Raw genomic sequence first — 14451 nt, forward strand, 5'->3', positions numbered from 1 at the left:
GTAAATTATTCAGAAATATAATGTTCAATTAGCGTTACGAAGCAATAACCTCGAAAGGTCAAACTAAAGTGAACATCCTGCTAGCTACAAGTTAACTTGAAATGGAGCCAACTTGAGTAAAATCAACTTTTCCAATTACAAGTCAAATACACATAGCTACTTGACTTCTATTTCCTGGTGAGATCAAATACCATTTAGATAGTTCGATAAACTATAAGTATCACCAAGTCAGCTCAAAAAATCTCTATGAATGCAATGATAGCACAAATTCTTTTCAATTCCTAATTTAAATATAAAATTGCACATGACCAAAGAAATATAGATTACCAGCACTTAAGGGAGTTGATTAGTTATTGAACTATAAGAATTACCTTCTCCATTTGACCAACTTCGCTCTCTTTAGACAACAAATGTTAGAGCCTCCTCATGTTGAGTTGTGTTAAGATGAAACAATACACTGCAACCAATGATATATGCATTTAGCAAGATCAGAGAATAAGTATCCTTATTTCCACTTACAAGTATCCAATGGTGTGCTCAAATCTAAATAAGTTCCAGCATACTATATACCAAAATCATCTTTAATTTAACATCAAGTCAAATAACCCAAGAATCCCCAAATATTACAAACCCTAACTTAGTTAATCTTGTATTTTGACATCAAAGAATCTATCTATTACTCAAAATTATAACAATAAAACAAGTCTAATTTAAATATAAAAGATTAATTTAACCATTAAATGACAAAAACCAACCATAAAAATTGAATTTAAACCAAACCTTGTAAAAAGAAAGAATGGGAAACATGAATTGGCATTCGATGAAGCACGATCGGCTGCAAATAATGGCGTCGTTAAATTGGTGACGACGACGTGAAACTCCGGTGGCGGCAGGTAGCGATGGCGTCGTGTGTAGATCTGGAAAAAATGGTTAAAATCAAAACTGAAAGTTAACAACTTTAGTGTGAATCTAATATGAATATCCCCAATTACATAAGATAAGAAAGAGAGCAATAAGAACAAATACATAGTGAGCTAAGAAAGAGAGCAATAGAAAGATGGAATCATAAGGGAGATTGTAGAAGACGTTTCTAGATCCGACATTTGTTTCCTTTACTTTAGAAGATGAAGCAAATATTTGGTCGTTTAAACTTTTATTGCGCTCCTAGGTTTGTTTTTTAATTATGAGCGGGGTTTCTCAAAATTTAAGACCGCTAAATATTTAATATTCATTTTACCCCAATAATATTGATCTACGCTTTGGGAAAGCGTCAACGTCGAAGCGTCATATATGCAAGGGATTTGTAGTAGTGGTACTCTTGATACTTGAATGGATAGGGTGGTGTGACAATGGAAGAGGAGGGCATTTCAATTTCACCCCTTTGTTGACGGATGATGTATTCGGCTTCTTTTGAGAGGGGAAGAAGGTAGTTGGTCCAATGGACACTCAAACGGCATATCTTGGAAGGCAAAGTAAAAGATCTAGCCGCATTGGTAAGCCACCCATATTTGGTGTCAAGAGGGTTATGAGTGACCTACTTGTACTTGTTAATCATGGCATCCATGTCAATGAGATGACCCCCCTTTTTCGCCACATACTTGCTATCCTTGTTGAAATTCGGATCCAAGTACTTAGCCAAAAGAGTGACTAGACCTCCATTTACAATAACGGTGGTGCCTTGCTTTCCGCAATCAACACTTGGCCATCTTTCCACCAAAAGCCTTAGAGAATTGTAAGGCTTGGTGAATTCCCTTCCAATATTTAAGGCCGACTCACGAAGAACATAATCGAGCTTGGTAAAGTGGTTAGTGTCTTTTCTTGCAATGATGGTATTCCCGATGACCTTGTGCCACACTCTAATGCCCAGATGGTGGACTAATAGAGCGCGACTAGCATGATAGTTCTCAAATTTCCTCCCGGAAATCGCCTCCCAAAGGGGAGTGGGGTCATACTTTCCGGGATTCTTGAAATAACTAGGTGAATCACTAAGATCCAATGCTTTACCCAATTCATTAAAGGTGATCCGCCTACTCACATTTGCAAGGCGGAACTCGATGTTTTCTCTAGTCTCTACCTTAGTAACTTTCAAAGAACTCAAGAATTCTAAGGTAAGGGAGGGGTATGTCAATTCTCTTGTAGCAAACAATTTTCCCTACCCCATGGCTTCAAAGAAGGCTTTAGTTTGTTCAAGAACACCCAATTTGTTCAAGGCATCTTTACATATGAACTTGGTGGATAGAAAGGATTTTCTAGCATACTTGGCAAATGTATCCCTATGGGAGTTAGAAATGAAAATTACCTTCGGATAGTTTGATAGTTGAACAATTTCCGGGGTTGTTGATGTTGTTGCTTCCAAGGGAGGTTGTTGTTGTTGCACTTCCAAGTTTGAACTAGCTACCACCATAGCCAATGAGGCTTTCTTTGCTTGAAGACTCTTTTGTCTTGTTGAGAGTGCCTTTGCCTTAGGTTCCTTTGTTGCTCCTTTTGTCCTTGCCATTGATGATTTAACTAAGAAAAGAGTGAAAATCTTCAATTTCTAAGTATACTCAAATCGATTTTAAGATGAAAGGCTTTGCCTTTATAATTTCAAAAATCGACTCAAAGGTTGTGTTAGAAATCTAGATCTCTATACTCAACATATTCATATATGTTATAATTTTAATTTAGTCATAAAATTAAAAGGTGATCTTATGCATGCAAACTACAAAATAAATAAAGAAGAAATCATCATCTCACATTGATATTTCGGTTTATATGGGCACAAGAGAGTTCTCCTACTCTCTTGTTCTTGAGCTTTCCTTAGTGGATGAACAAGGATTCAAGAAGAGAATCCCTCCCAAAAGTATTATACCCAAGATAACAACTTAATAAAATTAATATTATTATTACTAGAATAATACTAATTTTGTATTAAAATTGACCCAAAAATATTATTGGTCTCTCTATTATTTCGGTTAAGAGAGAAGGAAGAATTTTATCTTTCTAAAACTCTAATTTTAGATGAATAATGAATGAATAATCTAAAATGTTTTTGGTAGTGAATATTAGGTAAAATGAGGAGAAAAACCCATGGTTTTCTCCTCTCAAAAACCGGGTGGAATGGGGAAGGGAAGAGGGCCAATGCATGAACAAAGTGTTCTTCACAATGACCACTAGGTTTGCATGGCTAGTTTTTAGGTAAATCATTATGCTTACCACTAACATAATTAACCTAATATTTTCCTAATCCTCCCATTATTTCGGTTTACATGGATAAAATGGACTCCATTTTATCTTTGTCAATTTGTCAATTTGTCATATGTCACATAAAATTGTTATGTATTTTTAACATATTAAAAATCAACGCATTAATAAAAATACGTCATATACAAAAATCGACTTAGTAATTCATAATTACTTGTACCAAAATATTTTACCAAATATAAATCACAACATCTTGTATTTACAATAAATTATTCATTCAAATGCAATTATTTCTTTAAACAATAATTTCATCCAAGTAATAAAACAACTCGATTACTTAGACCGTATCTTATTTAATCAAATTACAATGAGACACGTAAATATTACTTCCAAAATCATCCGTCAATTTTAAGTAATTTAATTGACCCGTATCGTCATACGATCAATTAAATGATCAATTAAGAGTGTTACCCTTTAGGTATGACCTAAGGTGATCAACTGGTCACCACCGTCTCACGACAGTAATGTCAAACTCTAGTCAGCCAATCATTACCGATATGTGTGGACCAGTTGACAGTAATATATTACTTCCCAATTGTATTATTTAAAATGAGACTTAAACATGTGATCATTATGATCAACAGTTGTGATCGCATTATTGTCGGAGGACATATATTCCAACAATCTCCCACTTGTCCTCGACAAGTGTGCGTAACCAATTCTCTTGTCCTATTACTATCTCCCACTCAGTGCAAGGTGTCTTTCAGGTCGTACTTGCAACTGATCATATCGATAGTGGTTTCCTCGATCTGGAGAACAACTGATTGACCGGAGTTATCCACCATGGATACATTCTGAGCGTGGCCACGCATTTCCAGTTCATTACTCCTCGAGTGGCCCTGAGATGTTGTTATAAACCTGACTAGGAGTGGAAAATTCCTATCGCACTCATTCCCTTCGACTAGCCACAGCCATCATAAACCAAAATATGCCCATTTGACCCCATTTACGAAGGTCGTAGTAACACAAATCAAAGTTAATCTGAAATTGTGCCATCTTAGGCGAATAGTCTTTAGTCAAAAGAATCGACTCATTCGAATACTATAGTAGCTCTCGCCACGACCAGGTTATATAAATTTGCCAGAACTCTATAAACGGTCATAAGGCCCGACAAAATGTTCCTAACAGTCTGCCTATGTGATCGACTAGTCATTCTCATATGACTCTATGGCACTTGAACTTGCCATCATTCTCATCACACTCTAGTCACTTCGAGACGTCACCTCATGTAAGTAACTATGGGCAAATACAATGCTAATCCGTGTTCACTTTAACGGGGTTCAATTGTCTCTACAACCCGTTTCGATGTAACAAAGTATAAAGTGAGTTAATAATAACTCAAACGACAAATGTCGACATCACATTCCGATGTCAATACCATATTACAAACTTGTGATGCATATCGTAAGTGTGTAAACACTTGTTTGATTGCAATAGAAGTTTAACATACCACGTGTCCATGAGTTCAAACTTCTTATAATCGCATTTTCCTTTACGTTCATGTTATCTTCTCATAGCATGAACCTTACCAAGTACACATCTAGGTTCCCAACCTCGGTTTTGGTTATTTATCTTGAGAGAACTTCCTTATCGATTATCACATAACAAACGAATTTGTGGTGAATGATATAACTTGTACTTATCAAGTAATCTACCCACACACAATGCACTAGGTATATGTTTTGTAGACTCTTGCAACAATTTTCAAGATGATTAGCCTAGCACTTCTCACAAGTCCTAGCATTATAGGAAAAACTAGTATTGAGTAACTTTTTATTCACCTAAGTATCTTTCCAAACTTCCTATTTCTCCTTTTAGCTTAAGAGCTTAGGATTTTCATAAATCCTTACATGTGTTCGAACTGCAATATGTGCAACCTCTTGACACACAACAGAGTCTTCTTGTCAAACACTGAAATCGCTCATCAAATTCTCCTCGAGAATTCATGACGTTTCATGTATGGCTTGCCAACGATCCATCATGCTCTTATGCATATGATATATTTTGGACATGTGCATGATTATTCTAATGGTGGAAACATTAGTAACCTTTAATCATGTCATCAACTATTCTTAAGTTCAAGGAACGACCATGACTTCTAATGGCCTTTCCATTTTCATTTACATGAATAACCTACGTTACTTGTTGATTCGATGTGTATGTCTCTATACTTATCCAACATCTCATGATGTGATTGGATTCATCATAGTCCATTTTCATCTAGAATTGAAAACTCAAATATTCCTTTGTGATGGATGGTATTAGCTCGTCATTCTTCAATGATTGATGAGTTATCAATTTTACAAGATGATTGCTCCCACTAAATTCCATGTCTACACATGATAACTTCCAACTCCCACTTAATTCCACATAATTCGCAATTGACTCCTCAATTGAGACATTTCAAGAATTGAAATATATATTGCTTTGTTTAAGTTATTTGAGATAAAACCATATATGTTCCCATCATATCCTTTCAAAATACTTATTTTGAAGTGGTCTCATCTTAACCTTATGGAAAGAGATTTTAATCTCTAACTCATTCATATCATAATGATGCGTAGCAATGTCATTGTTTAAATATAAATAATTTTTAATACATGTCCTTCAAAATACCCTTTTCGGAAGGAAGTTTAACCATTTCATTTTCATAATGAGGTTATGTAATGACATTTGCGTGGTTAATACTTAACTTAGCTATTAAGGATATCGGTATATCAATCCTTGCAACCTCTAGTCATAAATCTCATTTATTTTCTAGGATGTAACTTTAATTCATTTAGGCTCTTAAGTAAATATTAATGTTGAAACTATTGGTCAAAATTTATCATAAACTAGTCAAAGCTCTTGTTAAGACTTTACATTAGTCATTTTCTTTTGGTCTCCTCGTGTAGTTATCTTGAGAAAACATTCTCTTGATTACTTCACTTGGTCTCTTTTGTCATGTAGATCTATTCGAGACCATAGATCTCATCTATTGGGCATACTATTTAAATAGATATACCTTTATTCAAATCATTCTCCCTTGCGTAGATCTCATTTACACAAGTACATAGATTTATCTTGGTGTTGTGACCTCATTTTTCTCCCACTCTATCTTTAGAATAAATACACTAGAGATTCAAAGATAGTATATGAGACACAAATAATGATTTTTGAAGTATAAGGAGGACTATCTCATAGGTTGACTAATTGTTTTAGATTTTGTAAGTGTATTTGGTGATTAACTTTCCTTTAAGAGAGTTCATTAACTCAATATCACTTTGTAAATGATCATACACAAGTCTTTAGCTTGTGGTTATATAATGAATCCCATCATTATAGTTGTTAATTAGATCACTTTAAGTGAATAATCATATGTTTCTATGAGCAAGCATGTATAGACGAATTTTAGAACAAGGATAAAAATGATAAAACGGGTGACTTGGGTTGCAAACCAAGCCACCATTATCCAAAATACAACGAATTATCCAAAATAAATTTCCATGTCAAACACGGAAATCAAAAGGTTCTAAAATCCAAAACATAATTAAAATAAGACAATAAAAAGCGAAGCTTCATGGAAGCTATTCCTAGCTTCTCGATGGTTTCTCAAGCTTGCTTTTCTTTTCCCTTTTCCTTGCTTGGTGGAGGCCCTATTTACAATAAAAAGGGGATACATTATCATAACAGTGTATCACAATGCCATAGTTGAATTAGAAACATAAAAGAAAGGATAGTCATTTACCTACTGGAGTGATCTTTCCAGCCATAATATCACCAAGGTATTTGGAACAATTTCTTTTTCAATGTCCAACACCATTACAATAATGACATTGAACAAGAGGACCCTTCTTGATCTTGGAAGTGCTAGCTTCATAAGTCTTAGCTTTGGTGAAAGTGGGAGCTTGCTTCTTACCCTTCTTCCCATTCTTTTTGAACTTCCCCTTGCTTTTGGTGCTTATGTTAAGCACATCTTTTGGTGGGTTCACATTTAACCCCATGCCCCTATCGGCTTGCACAAGTAACTTGTGTAACTCTTCAAGAGACACGTCCTTGTCTTGCATGTTAAAATTCACCCGGAATTGAACATATGCCTTGACTTTGGATAAGGAGTGTAGAATCCTATCTACAATGAGTTCTTTGGGGATTTCAACCTTTTGAATTTTCAAGGTCTTGACTAGCTCCATTAATTTGAGCACATAAGGGCTGACCTTTTGGCCCTCTTTGAAGTCGAGATCAAAGAATGCCGCGGCCGCCTCATATTGGACGATCCGCGGAGTTTGTGAAAACATTGTCACAAGCTTGGAGTAAATCTCATTAGCGGTGCCCATCTTAAAGGCTCTCCTTTGTAGATCCGCCTCCATCGCAAAGATCAACACGTTTTTCATTGCGGCGGACTCCTTATGGTAAGCCTCATATGCTTCCCTTGTGGCGGCGGTCGACATAGTATTAAGTTCGGGTGGAGAGGTCTCGGTAAGGTAACGAAGCTTGTCGTAACCTTGGGCAGCTAGTTTGAGTTGGGCATCCCAATCGGAGAAATTTGACACATTCTTTTCAAGTTTACATCGATCCATAAGGGATTGGAGCCATTAAGTATTAGTGAGAGGCATGGCGTTGGTGTTTGGATTTGCCATTTGTTATGAGAAATAAGAGCGGTCTACAAAACAAAATAGAAGGAATAAAACATATGTCGTTTTAATAATAATAATACTCGTAAAAATAAGTTTAAACAAGTTTTATTGCATTTATCAAGTGACCTCTACCCAACTTAGATAAATGATTCCAAGACCCAAATTCATATCGACTTAGGCACGGTAGGGCCGATTCATCCCTTATCAATATAACTCGATGGATTAACGCTTAATCGATTCTACATTTAGAACTCTTGGTCGATAAAATTACTCTAATGTTTATCTATAGCCCGAAACACATGCGACTACGGTCACGAATACTTCCGTTGAGCTCAATCCAAATTTCGAATAAATGTGTCCATGATCCAAATCCTCATCAACTTGGGCACGGTCGGGCTGATTCATCCCTTATCAACATGAATTCGATGGATAGACATTTATCACCCACTTCCCCTACGTAACAAGTTTTGTACCCCGGTAGGGCCGAGTGCACTCCCTCGCGAAATAGGTTTTCATGTTTTCTACTATTTGGTAAGGCTATGTCTCAATTGATTGTTTTAGCGAGAGGTCATGTCTATCACGTTTTAAGTGAACTAAAGAGGTGAACTACGATAATTCTAATTGACACGGTCGATAAACTCGATTAAAAGATGATGCATGTTTTAGTTATGGCGATTTAGCGATGCATGCGGCATATAAATAAAATGCAAAGCATAAAAAAATCCTAGTATGGGCTTCCTAAAAATAGAAAATCTAATTAACTATTACAAATTCGGAAACCAACTCCGTTGGTCCCTTGAACTTCGGTTATGACACACATCTCGAGGGAACACCGTCTTTATGTATCGCCTTCTTGAATGACACCGTCTTGAAGAAAATCCGGAATAAATAAAGTACATAACAAATTACATAATTTCCTATTATACATTTGTAATTAAAATAAAATAAATCTATTAAATTACAAAATAGTGATACGAGATCACAATAAATTACAACCGAATCGATATTCCCATACATTTCGGGTAATATCAATTAAAAAACTAAGGCCATACTAAGTAAAATTACATAATTCGAAAATTACATAAAATAAAATTATGACAATCATAAATAAAATGCAGCATTATAATATGTATGAACATGCCCAATTTTATGCTAAATCGCCTTTAAGTAGCCAATATCGTATATTTAACGGTTTTTACGGATATGCGTGATTCAACCTTTTAAAATCACAATAAAATACATAAATTCATATTTATGCATAATTTAACTACCCTAACCTCTTAAGACTCAAAATTAGTATCCACTAACTATTTGACCATAATTAACTCATATTTCTAAAATTGTTCATTAATGGACCTAAATTTATAATAAAAATGCTATAAACTTCAAATAAATCACAAAAATCCAAATAAACTCAAAATTTGAAATTTAAACTTATGAACATTCTGGAAAAATACCATGACACTCATAATATTCAAAAACATAGGTTAAAATTTCATAAAATTATCGGAAAAACTATGTTGCGGTTTATTGGATTTATCAATAAAAATCATAAAAACATGAGAAAAACTATATTCATCAACTTTTCAATTTTAGATCTGAAAAAGATAATAAAATGCAACATGTGACTTTTTTCCTTAGTCATAGAGTATGTTTTAGCAATTATTCACTAATTAAGTCACTATTTATGCTATTTTTCATCAAAAATTCATAAATCATGCATAAAGGCTTCAATATAGCCTATTATTTTACACACATCTTGTAAAATTGCATGTGACAACATACTAAATTTCTATGACCAGATTCAAAATTTATCTCATATTAACCTATTTTTCTTCTAAATCCGATTTTAAACATGAAAAATCCATATTTCGAGCATAAGAACTCCAAAAATTATGAAACTTTACAGGTCATCTCAAAATAATATATGTGGTAACTTATCCAAAAATCACTGGAAAATTCGAAGTTAAGCTAATTTTAGTCCGAAAATGACATTTTAATCATAAAATCACATTTTTAATGCCATTATTTTATAAGATGAACAATAAAAATCCATAAATTAACCAAAATATCCTAAAAACATTTTAGGACCAGAAACTTTAACATGCATAATTTATTTCGTGATATATCATAATAACACAAATTTATAAGTTTTATATGTTAATCGTATAACTCGGAAAAACTATAACCGATTTGCATGCAAACAACCAAAGCTCTTGATACCGCTTGTTAGAAATCTAGATCTCTATACTCAACATATTCATATATGTTATAATTTTAATTTAGTCATAAAATTAAAAGGTGATCTTATGCATGCAAACTACAAAATAAATAAAGAAGAAATCATCATCTCACATTGATATTTCGGTTTATATGGGCACAAGAGAGTTCTCCTACTCTCTTGTTCTTGAGCTTTCCTTAGTGGATGAACAAGGATTCAAGAATAAAATCCCTCCCAAAAGTATTATACCCAAGATAACAACTTAATAAAATTAAAATTATTATTACTAGAATAATACTAATTTTGTATTAAAATTGACCCAAAATATTATTGGACTCTCTATTATTTCGGTTTAGAGAGAAGGAAGAGAAGGAAGAATTTTATCTTTCTAAAACTCTAATTTTAGATGAATAATGAATGAATAATGTAAAATGTTTTTGGTAATGAATATTAGGTAAAATGAGGAGAAAAACCCATAGTTTTCTCCTCTCAAAAACCGGGTGGAATGGGGAAGGGAAGAGGGCCAATGCATGAACAAAGTGTTCTTCATAATGACCACTAGGTTTGCATGGCTAGTTTTTAGGTAAATCATTATGCTTACCACTAACATAATTAACCTAACATTTTCCTAATCCACCCATTATTTCGGTTTACATGGATAAAATGGACTCCATTTTATCTTTGTCAAATTTTCAATTTTTCATATGTCACATGTCATATGTCACATAAAATTGTTATGTATTTTTAACATATTAAAAATCAAAGCATTAATAAAAATACGTCATATACAAAAATCGACTGAGTAATTCATAATTACTTGTACGAAAATATTTTACCAAATATAAATCACAACATCTTGTATTTGCAATAAATTATTCATTCAAATGCAATTGTTTCTTTAAAAAATAATTTCATCCAAGTAATAAAACAATTCGATTACTTAGACCGTAACTTATTTAATCAAATTACAATGAGACACGTAAATATTACTTCCAAAATAGTCCGTCAATTTTAAGTAATTTAATTGACCCATATCGTCATACGATCAATTAAATGATCAATTAAGAGTGTTACCCTTTAGGTATGACCTAATGGGATCAACTGGTCACCACCGTCTCACGACAGTAATGTCAAACTCTAGTCAGCCAATCATTACCGATATGTGTGGACCAGTTGACAGTAAAATATTACTTCCCAATTGTATTCTTTAAAATGAGACTTAAACATGTGATCATTATGATCAACGGTTGTGATCGCATTATTGTCAAAGGACACATATTCCAACAGGTTAAAGATTTTGGTGCTTGGTTTGATTTTTGTTGGAAGAGGAGTGATTAATTGTTGTTAGAAGGAAGTTTTGATTTGATTTTGTTGAATTTGGTTGAGGAAATCTTGTTTTGGTGATGGAGAGGATGTGGGTTTTGAGTTTTGGGGTTTATGAGTAGTGGTTTGAATGAAGAAATGAACAAATGAATGTGGGAGGGGGTTTTTAAAGTACCCGAAAAATTTGAAACAACAGGGGAAGACGGGCGTCTTTCCTTCGGGACGCTCGGATTCTACTTGTTTTGGTCTGAGGATTTTCGCCTAAAGACGGGCGTCTTTCAGTAAAGACGCTCGGATTCTTTGATTGCAGGACGGGCGTCTTCTGCTGAAGACGGACGGATTCTCAGACAGTGAGATTTCTTGTTTTTCCCAGCCAAAAAGATGGGCCTCTTTCCTTTCAGGACGGGCGGATTTCTGAAGACGAGAGTTTTCTCCTCCGGGACCCTCGGATTCTTCAACAGTCCCAAAATTTCAAATTCTCAACTCAGATGGACGGGCGAATTCTAACAAAGATGTCCGGATTGCCTGAAGACGGGCGAATTCCCATGAAGACGCTCGGATTCTCCCTGTTTTACCCGGATTCAGTTCCATCCGTGCACTTGCATATCCATTTTCATTTTTCATTCTTCAAATCCCGTGTTCTTCATTGTAGGGGCACTACTAAGGCATGAATAGCCTAGGAAAATGCTATCCTCACACTAAGCTAAAGCACTACACATCAATTAAATCATTAGTCCCTTCCTCACTTCTCTCAAAAAGGATAATTATCTTGATCAAAGCATAAAAATCCAATAATGACAAAAAATGTAATGTAAGAATTAAATTGCGAGTTACGGAGTTAGAAATATTTACAAATGGTGGTTTAGGGAGGACTCCACCAAACTCTCATCCTTAGTGAGATGTCATGGGGGCATGTCCAAGGTGCTGTTGATGTTGCTCAACACCTTGAAGAAGTAATCAAAAGCTTGTTCATTATCATGATAAAGGTCTTCAATAGACCTTTGCCCTTGTTGTCGGTCTTGATAGATAGCATTACCAATATAGGGATTGAAAATCCCTTCAAACTCATCGTCCAAAAGACCACAAACTTCATCTACTTCATCACTAAAGATTTCTTGAGTTGATAAAGACACCTCTCCCACTTTCTTGTCTCGGCTAATGAGGCCATCCTCTTCATTGCTTGACTTTGGTGAGCTTTTCAAGCTCTCTTTGTTACAATTCACTTGCTCTTTGAATGGAGCATCTTCAATTTTCTTCTTCCAATGGAATTCCGACTTCTTTCTATCATCCTTCTGGCTATAATGATCAACCATAAAACATGGTTCATGCAAACGAGGAGCTCTCATGGTCTTATCAAGATTGAAAGTTATGCTCTCATCTCCCACTTCTATAGTGAGCTCTCCATGCTTCACATCAATTACCGCACCCGCAGTGTGTAAGAAAGGTCTTCCTAGAATGATTGGAATGTTGGAGTCTTCTTCCATGTCAACAATGACAAAGTCCACCGGGATGAAAAATTTCCCAACTCTTACGGGAACATCTTCCCATATCCCTAATGGTGTCTTCCTCGATCTATCGGCCATTTGGAGTGTGATATTGGTGCATTTAAGATCTCCCATACCTAACATTTTACTCACCGAGTACGGCATAACACTCACACTAGCCCCTAGATCACATAAGGCTTTGTTGATCGTGGTGTCGCCAATGGTACCTGGTATTAAGAAGCTTCTCGGATCTTTGAGTTTTGGAGGTGAACTCCCTTGAAGGATTGCACTACTCACCTTAGTGAAGGCGATAATCTCAAGCTTCCGAATCGACTTCTTCTTTGTGAGGATGTCTTTCATGTATTTTGCATAGGCCGGCACGTGATTGATTAATTCCGTGAAAGGAATTGAGACTTCCAAATTCTTTACAATTTTCATAAATTTTCCAAGTTGGTCATCAAATTTGGGCTTGGCTTGACGACTCGGAAAAGGAAGTCTAATCACAATGGGCTCCTTCTCCTTAACCTTGTCTTCATTTTCCTTTGAAATTTCTTCTTTTGATGGTTCTCCATCCTTGGAGTTTTGCACAATTTCTTCTTTGTCACTAGTTATGGACCGCCATTTCCTCAATTTTGTTCTAAGTTTGATTGTCATCAACTTCGGTGAACATTCCATTTAATCCTATGTTGAGAATGTTCCTTGAATCTTCATAAAGACCGTTCCAAAATTGTTGTACCAAGAACCACTCGCTAAGTCCATGGTGAGGACATGAGCGACAAATTCCCTTAAATCGCTCCCAAGCTTCATACAAAGATTCTTCATCCCTTTGCTTAAAGCCCGTAATTTGAGCTCTTAGCATGTTAGTCTTTTCCGGTGGATAGAACTTTTTGTAGAAAGCTAGAGCTGATACGTGCCTAATATATAGTCTTTTTAGCCTATTTCAGCATGTATTTCTATGCATTTTTATACTGTTTTTATAGTATTTTGCCCCGAATTGGCTACTTTGATTCGTTTTGTCTATTTTGTAGAAATGAACGCGAAAGTAGTGGAATCGTACCCCTTTTCGTCCTTTGTGCATGCATTTAGAGGAGACGGGATTGTTCCAGAGTGAGATACTGCATTTGGAAGCGTCGTGGCACGCATTACGAGGCATTTAGGCGAGGACTTGAGTTGAAATGAAGTCAAAGTACTCGATCGAGCTGTTTTACCACTCGATCGAGTGGTTTCTACGTCCCAGAGTGGTCGATCGAGCACTTTGTGCTCGATCCTTAACTTGCAGAAAGACCATCTACTCGATCGAGTAACTTTCTGGTCAATCGAGTAGTTTTGGCTGAGGATTTGGTCGATCTAGTGGTTTTGATGGTTATGGGCTTTAATCAGCCCGTGTGAATGTTTATTTCGCTAAACTTATTTACATTGCTATTTAAGCACGCTTTACTAGGTCATTAGGACTATCTAGCTTTTATCTTAGTCAGTTTACATAAAACTTTTACTGCGTACTTCATTCTTCTTTACTGTAATTTGCCTTGGGATTATTATTGCTCGGATTCGATTGTTCTCTACGCCG

General features: G+C 35.3%; 1 non-coding gene across 1 annotated transcript; it reads left to right on the plus strand.

The window, feature by feature from the left end:
* Positions 1-13636: 13636 nt before the first annotated feature.
* On the plus strand, positions 13637-13743 carry LOC141634631 (small nucleolar RNA R71). Its single transcript, XR_012539357.1, has one exon. It is a non-coding gene; the product is annotated as a small nucleolar RNA R71 (small nucleolar RNA).
* Positions 13744-14451: the final 708 nt, after the last annotated feature.

This window comes from Silene latifolia, chromosome Y, assembly GCF_048544455.1.
Source record: "Silene latifolia isolate original U9 population chromosome Y, ASM4854445v1, whole genome shotgun sequence".
NCBI lineage: Eukaryota > Viridiplantae > Streptophyta > Magnoliopsida > Caryophyllales > Caryophyllaceae > Silene > Silene latifolia.